Source organism: Alosa sapidissima, chromosome 20 (genome assembly GCF_018492685.1).
Source record: "Alosa sapidissima isolate fAloSap1 chromosome 20, fAloSap1.pri, whole genome shotgun sequence".
NCBI lineage: Eukaryota > Metazoa > Chordata > Actinopteri > Clupeiformes > Clupeidae > Alosa > Alosa sapidissima.
This window is the reverse complement of record NC_055976.1, coordinates 13,111,665-13,118,215: the sequence shown is the minus strand read 5'-3', so window position 1 is coordinate 13,118,215 and position 6,551 is coordinate 13,111,665. Positions and strand designations below refer to the sequence as shown.

Below are 6,551 nucleotides of genomic sequence, written 5' to 3'. Positions count from 1 at the left end.
TGATCTCATTGATTTAGCAGGGACTTAAACTATGAGCCACATAATGGAACAATATGATGCCTTTTCTGATAAGACTAATCACTCTGATATTTTCACTAGATCAGGAACACATTACAAATGAAGGATTAAGTTCAACAAACACGCTTTCATGTTGTTTGGCTGGCTAATTCTCACCAGGAGAGGGGGGCGATTGAGCGCTCACGTCTACAGGGGAAACTCATCAGCTACATTGTTTAAATTGCAGTTACAGTAGTCCAGCATTAGATTTGGCCAGCCTGACTAGTAGTTCCCTCCCGTGCTGTGAATTTTTCTGTCCTCCCAAATCCTGGCTAATGCTGGATGTTAACACACAACTGCTGATGCCTTTGCTAAATTTCTCTCTGCGCATGGTGCACATGCAGATAAAGATGTTTGAGAGTTTTCTCCTGCAGGATTCATTTGGGCAGGATTTCTATCCTGGTGCACCTCAGATGTGTTTAATATGACGCAGGTGCTGGAATCATTAGTGCTTCTTTGAAGTTCATATTACCTGGTGGTTGAGGTTTACTTAATTACAGTGCATGAAAATGCACTGTTCTGTTAGCCGAAGTCTTCTTCTTATTATTACAGTGCATGAAAATGCACTGTTCTAGCCTGACGAGCCAGACCTACATTAAAATGTAGGGTCTGGGCACTCACCGTTCGCAGTGCTCAGTCCGAGGGGCGGGATAATCAGTTGTCTTTCAAATTCCCTCTACACGCAATAGGACAGCGGCAGCGCTATGAGTCCCATGCGTTTCCCACCAGCGGAGCTAGTTGGCTAGTTCAAGCTTCAAGCTTAACTCGTGTCACACTGTTCGCCAGCAGCAACATCCATCTTATTATGACCGCCGCATCCATCTTATTATGACCGCCGCTACCGAAACCCAAAAAATGCAGTTTTTCCTAAATAACTACCTGAACCGTGGCACCGAGGATGAAGAAATTTTTATGGTATGTTGGTCTCAAGGGCCCACATCAACCTAGCCCATAATCACTCATTTGTGATTTGCACCCCCCCGGTAAAAAATGAAAATGCAATATCATTCTGCTTTAATCGCCCCTCTCTTCAGTAAAGACGTTCAGAACTGCACCAAATTTTATGTGTATGATTAACCTGACATTCTCTGGGGGTATGCCAAGTTTCGTAGAATTTCATCCATGGGGAGGTCTAAAAAATTAAGTTATGTGTACATTTAGTGACTGTACACTCATTGGCCTGTAGATGGTGGTGCACACATATACACACACACACACAGGCACGCATACCATCAGTATCGGGAATTAGAACGGGCGATACATAATTACAAATTCAGTAGGATTAAAGGAAAACCAAATATTCATCATAATAATAATTTGGCTGCATTTCCAGTATTGGCGTCACGTAGTCGTTTGTCCACTAGATGGCGCATCGTTGCAGAGTGACGTAATGTTGGAAGTTAATCTAAAGTGGGTTGGAAAGACACTACGCTTCCTACAAGGACAAGACTGTACAGTAGTTTACCGCAGAGAACATCTAAGGGTAGGATGATTTCTGCATGACATGTAATTCCCATTTCCTCTTGAAGCCGAAATAAATCTGAGAATGTTTATCGGACATGCTTGTTTTTTACTGCAGGTAGGCTAGCAGCTACGTTAATCCTATCAATAGCAGAACGTAGGTAAAATAATGTTACCGTTAGCATGGTTGAGTGATGGAGGCCAATTTGATTATTGATGTATTTGTAGAAAACCATAAATGCGTTTATAGGCTACCAAACAAATTGATAACAGCACTAATTGTATCTTTCGACTGTCATCTCGTTTGCTTATGACCATAACTTAGGCTACTAACATGAGCTAAGTGAGTTAGCCACAACACGTTCGCTACGTGATGGTTTTTTAATGGAAAATATATAGGCTACCTGAAAGATAACCTGTCTATGATGCATCCTAAACACCGGGCTGGGACATTTCTGCTCAAAGTCTCAAAAAGCATCTGAGTCAACGTCCGTTCCCAAACACCCATATAGGCTACTTCAATCCTCTATTTTCAAAGGTGATTCAAGTAAGGATGAGCATGGCTCAAAGTAAAGTAACTGAAACTACATAAATTCGTCAAAGTGAATAATTTGTGTCAACTCGCAGCAATGTAGATTTATTAACGCACCTGTGATGATCTACATCTCCATTTAAACCAGATGTTTTAGAGCGCACATTGAGATGTATTCAGGGCAGGGCTGTACCTACACATATTTGTTGCACGTGCTACAAAAATCATTCTTTGCGATGGATGATTTAGTACCAACGTTACACCGGTCAGATACAGTTTTGCCTATGGCTATTCCGTGAGACTGAGGCGCTTTTTGTTTGTTCGAAGTGTGTGTTTAGGGTGTGAGAGGGGAGTCGATGTGCTTTGATTCCAGCTTGGTAGTTGTAGTCTATGCGATTAAAAAACACGTGTGTGTGAAGTATCCAAACAATGATAACGTAACTTATAACATAACTTTCATTATGGCTGCTTTAGCCACAGACCTTGAGCTACTGTACAGTGGGTTGGGTTCCATTTAGAAGTGTCCACTTCATTCGCCCTTTCCGTGATTCACACAGCTACGTGAAATGTATTACTGATATGCAAAACTATTAACTTTTCGCCAAGAGGTGGCAGCTTGATACTGTAAGGTGTAAGCCATTGGTTCCAAAGGAGATTTTATTTGGGTCACCAGCATAGCCTAGTGACAAGTGTTGTGTAATAGGCCTAGCATAGGGACTACCTTATATAGCTTATAGTTTGTTAACAGTCACGGTTTTGTCATAACTCCCTCTATGCATTTTTTGCATTTAGAATAGCTCTGAAACCGGGGGGCGAACACGTCGCAGGGGATATCTCAATCGCAAAATTAAACAATATTTCTATCGGGCGCCTACCATGGACTAGGCTGGGTGAAAATCAAAAGATTGCGTCAAAAGATTGAGCTTAACCATGGACCTCATAGTTGCAAAATGCAAGGGAACATGAATCAGCATATTATTTGCACAAATAATAACGGACAGTAGCTCTTCAACTTTGCCCGTTAAAATGTGTATGAACAGTCTCGCAACGCATTTCATGAAGGCCCTTTTGGACATGTCAGTTATTTGCACCACTGGGTAAAACGGCATTTTGTTTTAGACTACTGGTATTTAATTTGTGCATTTACAATAAAGCTGAATATCATTTGAACTAGATGACTAAACTTATGCATATGTAGAAGAAGAAACATTCACAAAAATCCATGACATGACCTCTCTTCTTGATAGCTGTTGAAAACTTCATGGAACTGACAGGGATTGTTTTGTTTAATAATAAATGAATAAATACATTATGCTGCTACCTTCTGCTTTTCCCAAATACAATGTAGCCTACAGTTGTACCTTTCATCAGTCCAGTGTCAATGGATGGACTGTGATGAACTGCCCTACTTGTGATTGTTTAGAGATTTTAAAGGTTTTATAACAATGCTACAAATTTTTTGCCCCAAAAACAAATCTATCCCAGATAGCAGATTCCGGACAGACTCCGCCTTCAAACTGGCAAATCCGTGTAACTGTCACCTCTGTTTTACTGTCGTGATGGAGACATTCACCCGGATCAGACACCAGGGGGCGGAAAGCACAGTCACAACTGATACGACCAGCCGTCGTGAAACGCAAGCGCGAATTTTTAGTCCTACGATTTCGTCGACTGCCTTACCGCCGCCAGAGCTGAGTTAGACATTAACGGAGGCGGTTGGTGAACACGAGAGCTAGTGAAAAGAAGAGTTTGTTTGGTTTGTTTCAGGTAAGCCTATTTGCTTCAACTATATTAGAATGAAATACATTATTTTTGCTTTCATATAATGTTAATGGATCCTTTTGACGTTTACGCTACTTTAAATTGGTCTTGGACAATTAGCTAACGTTAGCTTTTGGGGTAAGCAAGGGTTAATGAAATGTTCATTTTATCCATGTACAAATTAATTTAGCAACGCTTTTTATCCGAAGCGACTTAATTTGGTCAATTTACTTGTTACTTCAGGGCTAGTCTCCCTTAGAGCAACTTGGGCTGAGATTTTAACACACAATTTCCAGGCTAGCATGCTAGCCTGATTCCTTAACCGCTACCGCATCCTCTGTAAGCCAGAAAATAATTGAGATGTGTTCTATGTAGTGAGATACGTGTTTGTATGTTAAAATAATGATTTTATACAGTTAGGCGTGTATCCAAGTATCAAATGATGAATCATGCCTTCTCCCTCCGCCCCCGTCTCTTCAGCCCCAGGACCGAGGCGTTCAGGTGGCGTGACTGGCGTGCCCTGTCTGCAATCCTCCCTTTCAGTAAGTGATAAGTCTTGTAGCACTGTTTAGCCTATGTTTCTGACATTTAAAACTCAAAAACCAAAATATATTACATAAAGGTGTTATCAGGGACAATCGTCATTTGGAAATTCGAATCCCCGGTGGTGCACTCGTAATCAAAGATAACAGTCTCTCTAAAAGCTGAATGTGGAACGCTGGATACGTGCTTCACTCTAGAATCTTTCGCCCTCAGCGTGCGCCATCTTGACTACATAGTGGTAATCGTGGTTGAGAAAACTGAAGCAGCAGCAATGGAAAACACACTTTACAGAGTTACAATCTAGTTATAACATAAACAGTGACAGATTCTTTGTAGTGCTGCAGCGATTAGTCGACTTATTCGACGTAATCCACCATGAAAATTTACAGAGCTGTATAGACCGGTTTCAGGTCCCTAACAATGGAACGAATTGGGATGTTGGCGAGTTATCTATGTTGTGAGATACGTGTTTGTATGTTAAAATAATGATTTTATACTGTTAGACGGGTATCCAAGTATCGAATGAATCATGCCTTCTTCCTCCTCCCCCGTCTCTTCAGCCCCAGGACCGAGGCGTTGAGGTGGCGTGACTGGCGTGAATTCGGCGTGCCCTGTCTGCAATCCTGCCTTTCAGTAAGGTAAGTGTAAGTCTTGTAGCACTGTTTAGCCTATGTTTCTGACATTTAAAACTCAAAAACCAAAATATATTACATAAAGGTGTTATCAGGATTAAAATTCTCGTTCGTATGACGGACAATCGTCATTTGGAAATTTGAGTCCCTGGTGGTGCACTCATAATCAAAGATAACTGTCTCTCTAAAAGCTGAATGTGGAACACTGTTTTTTTTTTTTTTTTTTTTTTTTTTTGCTTAAATTGTTTGAACAGGGATAGAAATAGACATTCCACTTTGTCTTCTAATTTGTACCCACCATTTTCAAATGTTTCAAATTTTCTTGTTCCAAGACTAAGACTTGTCATCTTTCTCAAACAAGATTTTTACATTTCCAATCTAGTGGAAGCATTACACACTGCATCACATCATTCATTCTCAAATCATTAACTATCTTGATAATGTTGAGTAATGTCATTTTTGTACAGGAAGCATTAGCCAAGGATTGTCATGTGTGCTGATTGCCTTTCTTGTCTCAACAGGGGCAGTAAGGACAAGATCCACCCACCACCCAGTGCATGCTACATATGTGTGTGTAATAAATTGAGAGGGTGTGTGATAAATGAAATTTAATAAAGTAAGTACAATTTTGAATTTGTGCTTCTTTTCTGAAATACATTAGTACAAGGTTTTGATTTTTAGATAATTTATTCCAAGATGTTGATAATTTAACACTCAATATACATGATCAAACTACTGGCTACTGAGTTCAACTAGGGGTATTGGATGTTACTGTTTAAAAAGCTTTATTAGTAATCCTTTACTTTTGACAATCTTAACTTTTTAAAGCTTGAAATTCTGAACAAATACTGTAACTCCTTGATTTGTTAGTGACATTGACTATATAGTACAAATGGGTGCCAGACGTAAAATGAGCTGGTCCGCATTTGGCCCAAATAAGGGCCACAATCGCCACTATCGAATACTCATCTGGTCCGGATCTGGCCCAGATCATTATGAGAAAGTGCACATTTGGCCCAAATAATGAAAACGGATGCGGAACGGTATTGGCCCGTTGTGCCAAAAGACACCGGCCCGGGTCCATTTTGCGGATCTGGCCCAGATCTGAAGGTGAATATATTTACCTTTGCAGCGCCAGTAGGCTACTTTGTGTGCGGAATGTGTGCAAACACACATTCCAAACAAGCATACACAAAAGTTTCAAGAGTGGGGGATGGAGTAGAAGATGGAGACAAATTCATTAATATGATTTATTTTCGCGGAATGGATGTACAGGACTAAGCGGCGGTCATATTTTGTACCGCTATGCGGTACATCTAGTTTGTTTTCAAGTAGCAGGGAATTCAAGCCAAACCGTTGCAAGTCTGCCATCAATCATTATGTTAAGCCCACCTAATGACTCTATACACGATTTCATTGGCCTGATTAAGTTTCGATTTCTGGAGCTCACAAGCCAACGGAGAGTTGCTAGACCGCTAGGGGCGCGTCTAGATTTCTAGGCTAGGACTGTTCTGTTATCCGAAGTATTCTTCTTCTTATTACAGTGCATGAAAATGCACTGTTCT

At 40.6% G+C, this 6,551-nt stretch overlaps 1 long non-coding RNA gene across 1 annotated transcript; it reads left to right on the top strand.

Moving 5' to 3' along the window:
* Positions 1 to 3,444: 3,444 nt before the first annotated feature.
* Positions 3,445 to 5,619, top strand: LOC121694488. The gene is made up of 4 exons (XR_006025774.1): positions 3,445 to 3,817; positions 4,292 to 4,353; positions 4,915 to 4,992; positions 5,508 to 5,619. It is a non-coding gene; the product is annotated as an uncharacterized LOC121694488 (long non-coding RNA).
* The last annotated feature ends 932 nt before the right edge of the window (positions 5,620 to 6,551 follow it).